Below are 12,922 nucleotides of genomic sequence, written 5' to 3' on the forward strand. Positions count from 1 at the left end.
GCATTATTCATGACAGCCAAAAAGTGGAAATTCAAATGTACATAAACTGATGAATGGATAAATAAAATGTGGTTATTCATACCATGGAATATTATTCAGCCATTATAAGAATGAAGTATAATACGTGCTACAACATGTATGAACCTTGAAAACATTATGCTAAGGGAAATAAGCTGGTCACAAAAGAACACCCATTGTATGATTTGAATTATATGAAATGTCCAGAGTAGGCAAACTATAGAGACAAAAAGTAGATTAGCGGTTGCCTAGGACTGACAGGAGGTGTAAAGGAAATGAAAAGTGACTGCTGATAGGTATAGCATTTCTTTTGGAGGTGATAAAAATGTTTTTAAATTGATTGTGGTGATGGTTGTTCAACTCTGTGAACATATTAATAACCACTGAATTGTACACTTTACAGTGAATTGTACACTTTAAATTGTACACTTTAAATGGGTGAATTGTATGGTATGTAAATTATATCTCAATAAAGCTGTGTTTCTTTTAAAAATAGTTTCTCGTTTTGCAATATAAGGACACACTTTGTTTCATGTCTGTGGTTTAAATTACCATGTTAATGCATCTTTTGGACCCGGTCTTATATTAATTTTTGCTCCAAAAGACTCATTAGAGCTGGTGGTCCGGCTAGGTTTTATTTTCGGAGAAACGTGGTAGGTCCCCATAAACAACAGCAGCTGCCACCTAGTAAAACTTAGTTGGCAAATAACTTCTGTGTATACAAGATTTTGAATAACTTTTTTAAAAATTCATAAGCAAAGAAAATCACGCTGTCAGTGCATTGTACTCTCTGATACTGTCATTTAATTCAGGACAAAATGCAATCAGCATTTCCCTAATCAAGAAGCTAACAGTAGTACCACTGATTACACATATCTCCAAAGTGCATGGAGACAGATAATTCACCTTGACAAAAATGAATTTGGTGGCTGAAAATTACACAAAATGGCTCAGCTGCAAAAGTCAGAGTACATGTCTCTGTTTGGGTGGAAAGACAGAACAGATGAACAAGACAGGCTGCAGTGATAGTTGCTGGGCACACCCTTTCCTAAACAATTACAAACATTCTCCCACGTAATCTGCAGAAATCCTTTCTGGGTTTTCTTGAGTATTTTTCCTTAGAATGCTCACTCAGAAGCATTCTGACTTAAAACCATCTGTTTGGGGTGCGGCCAGATGGCTTAGTTGGTTAGAACTCGAGCTCTGAACAACGGGGTTGATGGTTCGATTCCCACATGGGCCAGTGAGCTGCGCCCTCCACAACTAGATAGAAAACAACAAGCTGCCACTGAGCTGCCAGGGGGGCGGCCAGATGGCTCAGTTGGTTAGAGTGCGAATGATGCACTGCACCCCCTGAAACTAAGATTGAAAACTGCAACTGAGCCCTCACACAGCTAGAGAGCTGCGCCCTCCACAACTAGATTTAAGGACAACTTGGAGCTGATGGGCCCTGGAGAAACACACTGTTCCCTGATATTCCCCAAAAAATTTTTTTAAAAATTAAAAAAAAAATCTGTTTGATAAATAATCTGTATCCAGGGTGCAGGTGCACAGAAAAAGAGACGTAAGGAATCACTGGAGGATGAAAAGGAGGCAGAAGGAAAGGGAAAAAATAAGCAGAAAAAATGAGCAAGTATTCATCTTCATTAAAGACTTAAGCATCACTCCTGAGTTAGTGATCAGGGGAACGGGGGAAAGGAAGACATGACAGCATAGTATTAATGGATTGGGAAAGGAAATTAACCCTTTGTGCCGATTTATTTTCTTTTCTTAAACAAGCAAAAACTTTAATTGTGCAGTTCACAGAAAGAAAAAAATAGAGAGCCAGTAAAGATAGGGAAAATGTCTTGTCATTCATAATTAAAGAAATGCAAAAAAAAATTATCACAGCCAACAGGAACCTAGGAAGACATGATGAGTAAATGTAATGTGTTATCCTGGATCAGATCCTGGAATGAAGAAAGGAGATTAAGTAAAAGCTGAGGAAATATGAATGTTAATAATGTATCAATATTGATTCATTAACTACAATAAATGTACGTACTCTAAGATACTAATAATAAGAGAAACTGGGTGAGGAAAAGGGAACTCTACTATCATCTTTCCATAAATCTAAAACTGTTATTAAAAAAATGAAACCTGTTTTAAAGTGTATGAAAAAAGACAGGAACTTAATAAAAAAAAAGTAGTACAGTTTTTAAAAATCACATACAAACAGAAAATATTACATAACAAAGGAAAAATAAACCACACGCAGATAACCCCTCATGTATCTGCTACTCTAAAAAGGATATATCTTAATGAAATACTGTTTCATAGGAACTAGTCCAGATCATCATAAAAATATTCCAGATCACGGTAAGAATATTTTTTTTAAATCTTAACACAAAGAGAATAGCTTAGGGAATATTACTACTTTTTCATTAAGTATTCACTATTTCCTATGCACAGACAAAGGCAAACAAGAGGGCATTAGAACTTACCTTTAGAATCAGAACCACAAAGATCCTGAGGTTCAGAGAGGTTAAGCATGATAACGCTTCCATGATTATATAATAATGTATCTCTACAAAACGGATAAGTGAAAGTTTGGTATATTTAAAATGTATTAGAAAACACTGCGATTGAAGAATTGTTGATGAATTATTTAAAAAGCGAAACTTTTCATTTCTTTTGTAAATTTTAATCTACATAAAAAAGTATAAAAATATTTAAAGAAGAACAAATAAAGATGAATGGAGCAAGAAGGAATGAAGTAAGACCATTAATTCTATTTGATCTAAATACTCTGATAAGAGAATTCTACACTCAACTTCCCATTATGAGTCATATCTGAAATATTTTAATTCATTGAATACTTACTGAGCATCTACTGTAAGCTAGGCATAACGCTAATGTTAGACATGCAAAGGCGACTAAAATCAGTGTTTGTTAATTCAGGGATTGCAGCAACATTACAGAATATACCACTACAAATGTGTGTGGGGTGTCTGTATCAAATTAAAAGGTCAGAAATTATATACTATTATACCATTGTGTTAGTATAGCTAATTTTAATATAATCTTTGGGTGGGAGGATCATAGGATATTCAGGGTTTATTTCTTATTTGTATTTTCTTTTTTTTTACAATGAAAGTATTTTTGTTATAAGAAAAAATTGAGTCAGTTCTAATAAACATAAGAATTATATTAATAAGCATTCTGTGGTAGCCAAAGGGATATAAAATAAAAACAGAACATGAACAGTGATTTTTCAATAATTCAGAGTATAAATCTATAGTTCTCCTCTTAACTTTTTAACCTGGATCTCCTCAATGAAATCTCATATGTGCAAATACAATGTATTCTCTATCTATACACTTCTCCCTGATCAGTGACAGACTAACTACTAACAATTTGAAATTCACTAACTTATAAGTACAGAATCTTGAAGTAAAAAGATTCTTTAGAGAGGATATAGCTAAGTTTCTAACCTAACGCAAGAACACTTTTTACAATCTTTTCTATAAATTGTCGCCCAGCCTCTGACAGAATATGGTTAAGGACAGATGGCATGTTATCCCATAAAACAGTACATTTTAATTTTCACCCACTGTTCTTAGTTCAATCTCTGTTCCAAAACAGAGGAGATTTACAGTTTTCTCTTTACGTAAGCCTTTCAAATATGTAAGACCAAACTCATGTGTTCCCTTAATCACCTCCTTTCAGGCTAAATATTCTAGTATACCTATAACTCATTGTGGTACACAACTTTGGACTTTCATGTCTTTGTGTAATCCCCACTTTTCAGTATGGGCTGGACCTGGTGACTTGCGTCTAATGAGCAGAATACAGCAAAAGTGGTGCAATGTCATTTCCAAGATTAGGTTATAGACCCTGGCTTCCATTTTCTTCATTGTCATGGGAAGCCAGGTGCCATGTTGCACACACTCTATGGAGAGTCCCACAAGGCAAGGAAATGAAGGAGGCCTACAGCCAACAATAACTAGGCCCTCAGTCAGTCAACCCAAGAGGAATTAGACCCTGCCCAGCACCATATGAGAGAACTGGGAGGCAGATCCTCACCCAGTTGAATCTTCAGATGAAACCAAAGTTCCAGCTAAAAACTTGATCGAAGCCTGTGACAGAGATGCCTTGATTCCTGACCCACAGACGCCATGAGATAAAAAAAATATTTGCTGCTTTAAGTCATTAAATTTTGGGATAATTTGTTATGAAGCATTAGACAACTAATACATCTAGCAAATCATTTCTCATTATAGCCTAAAAAATTTTTCACACATTAAATACAGAAATTTATACCCACGCATATTAGAGAAAAACTGAAAACAATTTAAATATTCATCAAAGGGGAACAGATAACTACAATGTGATACAGTCTTTATATTTAACGCTATGCATCATTTAAAAATGGATGAATTAGATCTATTTATTTCAACATTAGATCTCAACATAATGCAAAAATAAAGTTACACAATTACCCCTATAATTCCATTTACATAAAAATTGTAAACACATTTACAATTGTAAAACACTATCATGTTACTTGCGGATACATCTTACATGTATATAAAATTATAAGAAATGGATTGCATATGTTTAAATATGTGGATTAAACACACACATTTATCTCTACTGACTCCTAAATTAAACCTTCACTAAAAGTAAAGGAATACAAAAGATAAAAGTCTACAAGGGCAAAGAAACTGGGAAAGAAAATGACCACAAGGGTAAAATTTACACAAAATTTTGGAAGCTGGAAAGCAGATAAACGTGTCGTAATTGATTAACATACCAAAGAAAGAATTGGAGGGTAAATGGTGGCAACCAGAAGTGTGCATACTCCCACCACAGAACTCAGGAAAGGCTGAGGAATTGGAACTCTCTGCAGGTAGGAATGCGGGGTAGCACTTAAAACTGGAAGAGTACTTTTTAAATGTTTAAGAAACAGTTTCATGCTTCAGATTCTTTCAATCCAATGCAGCTAGGCAAATGCCGTTCCCCTCCAGCTGAAGACTATAGGCTTACTTTCTGAAGTGTGAACCAAAGAGTGTGATTCCAGGATACCAGGCACAGCGAAACTGGGTAAGATGCATTATTAAAAATAGGGAAACTTTTAATAAAAAGTTAAAACTTGTCAAATATATGGTGATGGAAGGAGAACTGACTCTGGGTGGTGAACACACAATGGGATTTATTGATGATGTAATACGGAATTGTACACCTGAAATTATGTAATTTCATTAACAATTGTCACCCCCCCCAAAAAAAAAAAAAAAAACCCTGGGGGGGAAAAAAAAAGTTAAAACTTGAAAAAGTATGGGGAGATTAAGTGAAAGTCTATATGCTAAGTGAGGAGATCCCCAGGCCCCTTTCTCCCTGTCAGCACCAAAACACCGGTAGTCAGACTATATTCCCCAGGCAGAAGACTGGAGGATTTCCATCTGGGAAAATTGACCAGCCCAAAAGAACACCAATAGATACTGACCGCTGATGGTAACTCAAACAAGAAGGGGAAAAAAGCTTGAAGGAAATAGACAATCCACGGAATACAAAAAAACTTAAAATTCTAAAATGCATTTCTCAGATAGGAAAGATTTTGCTTCTATAAAACAAGAAATACAAAATTCAATAAAAGGTTTGAAAAACAAATTTAAGGAACTCTCCCAAAAGTAAAGTGAAAAGAGAAATACCAGAGAAAAGATAATAAATTTAAAAATCAAAAATCAATCCAGGCTTTCTAGAAAAAAGAGGAAAATGTCAAAGAAAAAAAGACAGGAAATAGCCCAGATTTTAAGATTATAAATTTTCAATTTTAAAGGAGCCACAAAGTCCCCAGAATAATAAATTTAATAATCCACACTAAGGCACAAATAATACTAAATTGCAGAACACTAGAGATAAAGAGAAAATTCTTTAAGTTTCTAGAAAGTGAGAAAAAAAGAGGTAACTATGCAAAGGAATGGAAATCAGAATGGCATCAGATTGCACAATGTAAATATAACGCCATAGAACTATACACTTAAAAATGGTTAAAATGGTAAACTTTATGTTGTGTATATTTAACCAAAAAAGAAAAGAATGATGGAGATACAGTGGTAAGATCCCAACTCCTTGATAAGAAATCTGAAGTAAATGGATGCATTGCAAATGCCACCCAGCCTCAGTTTTACTAGACATGTCATATTTTTATTTATTAATAAACTACCATTTATTCTTATAAAAATAAAATTAAAAGAATCACATCAGACTTTTTATTGCCAAAACAGGAAGAAATCAGCAATACCTATAAAATTCTAAGAGAAAATTATTCCCAACATAGAATTCTATTCCCAAACAGTATTATTTAATTTTGAGGGTAAAATAAAAACGTGTTCATATACGCAAGATTTCAAAAATTTTAACTCCTATAAATGTTAACTCTCAGAAAGCTTCTCAGGAGTGCTTCATCAAATTAAGGGAGTAAACCAAGAAAGATTACATGTAATTCAGGAAACAATTCCCAGGATGACAGTGAAAGGAAATCCCAGGATGACAGCTATAGAGCAGGCCTACATAACAACCAACCCATATTAGAGCAGAATGTAGAATATATAAAGTAGGTCTCTAAGGGGGGAACAACCTGGTTAATTATCTACTGGGTTTGAAATGGAGCAGTTTTATGGTCCTGGCTAAGAGTCTGGGAATGATTTAGTGATCAGACTTTAAAAACTGAGCAAATAAAAAAAAAAGGCAATTACTATACCTGAGGAAAATAAAGTCATGTAAGAAAACAATTATGATCATCATATCTTATGTAGCGCAGGTTCAATATTTGTATAATATAAACAATAAATAATGATTTAACCTCCCCAAATTACATAATGATATTGAGAATATAAGGGAGAAGACGCATATGCATGAAAGAGCCAAAACCATATTATATGGCACTTTATATATGCTTAGTATTTTTAAAAAGCAAGTGATGTAATTATGCTATTAAAATATTTCAAGCACATGAATATAGTTGCCTCATGGGGTGGGAGAACTGCTATTTTCCTCGTAAGCATATAATACTATTTGAATTTTTAAAACTATGCACATGTATTAGTTTGATAAAAATAAGAGTTCCCTGTAAGGAGGGAGAGGGAAAGGGCTTTGGCTTTATCTGTAACGTTTTATTTCTAAGACAAAGAGAAGAAAAACAGATGTCAACAGTGGTTAATTCTGGGTGGTGGGAATATGGGTATTTGTTATATTACTTTTTGCAGTTTTAAAATTTCTCAACACTCCCTTCCCAAATCCCAATAGCCTCCTATATAAATGTTTTTCAGACCATTTGTGGTTCTGTCTGCCTTTGTTGGAATGCTCTCAACTCTATCAGCATCCATTTAAATAAACCAATATGCAAAATGTGTTCCAACCTAATACAAAAATATACTGGAACCAATACTTCTGTGATCTGGACAAACTTCTGGTAATATAGCTGAAGGTATTTTTAGCATAGCCAGTTCCTGCTACATTCATGATTAATCAAAATTCCCAGATGATTTTTCATATGAACCACTGCCCAACCAGCTCTTCCTCATCCTGTTCTTGAGCATTTGAGGTTTTGAATTTAAACACAGGACTTATATCTGTAAATTTAATCTCAGTTTGGGCCCATGATTTCATCCTGTGGATATAATTTTTAAGGCTTTATTCATTATCTGTCACATTAACTACTCCTTCAGCTTTGCAATACTTACATACCTGATTAACTTTTTTAAAAATTTTTATTCTATCCAAGGTCCAAAGATAATCCATCAGAGATTTTCCTAGTGAAATCAAGAGTCTAAGTGGGTACAGTTATTCAATCTTCTACACATTCACTTCATCAACCAAACCATATTTTACTACATATCAGCCACAAATCTATCACGAAAGAATGTGAAACTGCAAGATTACATCTGTAACTAGAACAATCCCCTGATCTACTAACCTCGTAATTCTAAAAAGAAATAGAGGTACGGAATTCAAGAATAGAAACAGAAGTAATTTGTTGTAATAAATCAACCCATATTAACTGTTTTTAATACTCCATATCATCTGTTCAATCATTTATAACTGAATTTTCCCAGGAATTAACATCAGTTTTAAAGGTCTATAGTTTTCCAACTACTTTCCTCATTTGTATATCAAAACATTTGTCTCTCTCTGGTTTTTACGATTTCTCAAAGATTAACAACACTGGCTCTGAGATCCTTAGCCAGTTAAATTCAGCACTCTGAAATTCCATTGGGACTTAAGACTTAAATTCATTTTAAAATGTTCATTCTTATCATGCTGGGCTATAGTTTCTGGTTTACAACTTGCTATATACCTTCTGATTTGAAAACTATTGTCCTTGCTGCTAATAATAATCTATATAGTACTTACTGTTTGAAAGAACTTGACAATTTGTCAAAAATCCTATCAATAGGTTAGATAAAATTAATATACCATTATCCCATTTTATATGTAAGGAAACTGAAGCACAGAGAAGTTAAAATTATTTGCCCAAGGTCAAAGAGCTACAATGAACCAAAATCTCCTATTGCAGTCTAGGACTCTTTTCATAAAGCCATGTGGGCCTCTAATACAAAACTACTGAAGATTGCACATAAAATTTCTCGCTTAAAAATTGATTTTTTGATTAGTGGTTAACAGGGGTCACGTAGGGGGTGGGGGACAAAGCAAACAGATGTAGCCATAAAAGAGCAATATGATAGGTCCTGTAGTGATGAAAATATTCTGTACCCTCATTGTATCAGTGTCAACATGCTAGTTGTGATATTGCACTACAGTTTTGCAAGATGGGAAGCCGGGTAAGGAGTACATGAGATCTCTCTAACTGTGTGAATCTACAATTATTTCAAAATAAAAGCAAAATAAAACACTAATAAATAACTGATATTTATTTTTTAAACCAATTTCATTTTAAAGAGGCTTACTTAAAGTGTGTATTTTAGTGGGTAAATTAAAACAAAACAAAATGGAATCATGCCTAGGGCAACACAGTGGACTTCAAAAGTGGGGTAAGTCCCATCAACCGAAGCTCAAAAAAGGCCATAAAGATCCTTGGAAATTGAAAAAGATTACCCAGGATTCTTATTTCCCAAAGCCACAACATCAAACAAGACAGTACGGGAAACAAATTATTAAGTCACCTCAAAAAGAATCACTAGAATGAAGTTAGAACCAGTAAAGCTTTCCTCAACCCACCATACACTTCACTGCAATCCTCAACTTAGAGAAAGATTGAATGTGCATGTGTCACCTTCAACCTGATATTGACAGCCACACATTTTGACAGTCCCAAAATTGCTTCTCTCTCTCTCTCTCTCTCTCTCTCTCTCTCTCTCTCTCTCTCTCTCTCTCTCTCTCTCTCTCTCTCTCTTTTCCTACTCACGAAGTGCCTGAAGCTTCAACTATTTCCTGCTTCTCCCAGCTGCAGAGCTTGCAATTAGGAAAACATTTCACTCAGCGTCTAGAGCAGGTCTGGTTTGAAGGATGAGCTCATCCCTTCAGATGTGCACGATGCTCAGGAAGGTGCTCCTCCTCCAGCAAGCAGGTTTTTGTGTGTTTAAAGTGACACCCACGACCTGTGCAACCACTCGGCCAAAGCCAGAACAAGTCCTTCCCTGGACACGCCTAGTGCCATATAATCATTTCCTGCTCTAGCCACTTCACACGGTGGCAGTGGCTGCTGGAGCAGCTGCTGCTGCTCCTACTATAACCTCACTAGAGAATTTCATTTTTAGCTGGAACGGACGTCAGGTCCCTCACCACTACCTTGTAAACATTGCAGTTTCAACAGGTCCTTGTCCAGAGTCAGATCTTACCAATCACCCCTTTTTTCAGAATTTACCATGCATCTTCCTAAACTAGGAATGTAACACTTTGACATCTCTCATTCTGTCTGTCTACAAGTCTCAATTAACCCAGGCAGCTAAATGCACTATATGTAATTAGAGCTAAATGCTCCAAATTCATTTGTCCCTCAGTCACTACTTCTAAGGAACCATTTACTCGGCCATAGCTATCTATTTATTGGTAAAGCACATAAAAATCCCAACCCAAAAAACTAGGTAGGCTTCATTTCAAAACGATTTAATACTGGTACTAAATATCTTCAATCAAAAGTATCTGGGTACCAGTCATTCAACAAATATATCTGTGCATGTATTAAGTACATCTATCTCTGAAAGGGTGCTGAACTGGGCTATGAGGTAAAATAAAATAAAATAAAATGTAAAATTAAATTCCCACCTTCGCCTTCCACAGGACCTCTGCAGTATTTTTACTTCTGCCATGACAAGCTTCTAATACACTAAACAAGCTGACTAAGGAGTATAAACTAGTCAGAGAAACATCAAATTCATTAGTGGTTACCTTTGAGAGATGGCAAGAGACCTGCAATTAAGAAAGGGAAACCCAGGGGCCTTCAACTAATTTAATAATGTTTAATTTCTTGGATAGTGGATACAAGGAAGCTTACTGCATTATTCTTTTTATATGTCTTAAATAATGAATAATAAAATTTTAAAAACAAAAAAGGAGAACTTCCATGCATCAAAGGAAACAATCAATAGAGTGAAAAGGCAACCCACAGAATGGGAGAAAATATTTGTATATCATTTATCTGATAAGGAGTTAATATCCAGAAAACATAAAGAACTCCAACAACACCAACCAATTTAAAAGTGCACAAAGAAGGACATGAATAGACTTTTCTCCAAAGAAGATATACAAATGGCCAATAGCACATGAAAAGATGCTACCACCCAGGGAAATGCAAATCAAAACAATGATGGCTACAACCCAAAAAAAATAAATAACAATTGTTAATGATGATGTGGAGAAACTGGAAGCCTTGTGCACTGCTGGTGGGAATGGACAATGGTGCAGTCACTATGGGAAACGGTATGGTGATTCCTCAAAAATTAAAAATATGAACCAGCAATTCCACTTCTGGGCATATATACAGAAGAATTAAAAGCAGGTTTTCAAACAGATCACCCATGTACACCCATGTTCATTACAGCATTATTCACAACAGCCAAAAGATGGAAACAACCCAAGTGAATGGGGAAGTAAAATGTGATATATATATGTATATATATACACACACATATATATGTATATATATGTATGTACACACACACACACGAGGTAGGACAATTAAATTCGTGAACTCATCCTAGAAAAAGTGCTACACACCTCATTGCTGAATATCACTACGGTCACCTTCGAAGTCCTCCCCTTGGGAAGCGATGCACTGATGCCAGCGCCTAGTCCTTCAAAGCAGTTTCGGAACTCTTTTTCTGGAATGGCCATCAGAGCTGTCCTCGTATTACACTTGATGTCCTGAATGTCATCAAAATGTCTTCCTTTCAATATTTCCTTTGTCTTTGGATAAAGAAGTCACTGGGGGCCAGATCAGGTGAGTAGGGAGGATGTCCCAATACACTTATTTGTTTACTGGCTAAAAACTCCCTCACAGACAGTGCCGTGTGAGCTGGTGCACTGTCATCGTGATACAAGAGCCATGAATTGTTGGCGAAAAGTTCAGGTCATCTAACTTTTTCACGCAGCCTTTTCAGCACTTCCAAATAGTAAACTTGGTTAATTGTTTGTCAGTTGGTACAAATTCATAATGAATAATCCCTCTGATATCAAAAAAGGTTAGCAACATCATTGCAACAAGTTCACGAACTTAATTGTCAAGCCTTGTATGTGTGTTATTATTATTCAGCTTTAAAAAGGAAGGAAACTCTGACACATGCTACATCATCATGGATGAACCTCAAGGACACAATGCTAAGTGAAACAAGCCAGGTACAAAAGGACAAATACTAGTCTACAGCCATACCTCCCTGAATGTGCACGCAATCACATCTGATCTCGCAAAAGGACAAATATTCTGATTCCATTTATACCTACCAGGTACGTGTAACAGTCAAATTCAGAGACAATCAGTAGAATGGTGGCTGCCAGGCACTGGGGGGAGGGAGAAATAGGGATTATTTAATGGGTATAGAGTTTCAGTTTTGCAAGATAAAAAAGTTGTATATAGGGTTGGCCTGATGGCTCAGTTGGTTAGAATGCAAGCTCTGAAAAACAGGGTTGCTGGTTCGATTCCCACATGGGCCAATGAGCCGGGCCCTCCACAACTAGATTGAAGACAATGAGCTGCTGCTGAGCTTCCAGAGGGGCGGCCAGATGGTTCAGTTTGTTAGAGGGTGAGCTGTCAACACCATGGGATGGTGGGCTGCGCCCCCTGCAACTAAAGATTGAAAATGGCGACTGGACTTAGAGCTGAGCTGAGCCCTCCACTAGACTGAAGGACAACCACTTGCAGCAGATGGGCCCTGGGGAAACACACTGTTCCCCAATATTCCCCAATAAAATTAAAAAAAAAAAGTTCTACTGATTGGTTGCACTACAGTGTAAGTGTATTTAATACCACTGAGCTATGCATTAAAACCGGTTAAGGTGGTAAATTTTATGTTGAGTATTTTACCACAATTTAAAAAATACACAGAACTAATCAAAACAGGTCTTAGCCTAATCGATCTAAGGTATTGAGTGAGAAAAACTAAATTCAAATTGAAACAGTCTGGTGCTTTTCTCCTCTTTCAAAAATTGATTCAAACTTTATTAGTGATATTTGTTGAAAAAACTGATGTACCATAGGCAACAGACAAATTCATTACTCTGATCAATTTGATACAATTGGAGAACCTAACATATTAGGGGCTACTAATGTACTCCCAGAGAAGTATAAAGGAAATATCATCACTAAGGTTTGATAGGGGAAAATAAGGACACTTAGCCTAAAGAACAGTCCCCAAATATGAAGGATGGTAGCTTAGAAATAAAAGTTATTATTTGTCATACTCTA

The 12,922-nt window shown here is 35.7% G+C and overlaps 1 protein-coding gene across 1 annotated transcript in view; it reads right to left on the minus strand.

Moving 5' to 3' along the window:
- USP54 (ubiquitin specific peptidase 54) overlaps positions 1-12,922 on the minus strand; it is a 117,779-nt gene that overhangs the window by 90,032 nt on the left and 14,825 nt on the right. Inside the window, 1 exon segment of the mRNA XM_081075067.1 lies at positions 11,962-12,018. The gene's annotated coding sequence lies outside the window, so the exon portion shown is untranslated.

The sequence above is a fragment of the Rhinolophus hipposideros genome (genome assembly GCF_964194185.1).
Source record: "Rhinolophus hipposideros genome assembly, chromosome: 15".
NCBI lineage: Eukaryota > Metazoa > Chordata > Mammalia > Chiroptera > Rhinolophidae > Rhinolophus > Rhinolophus hipposideros.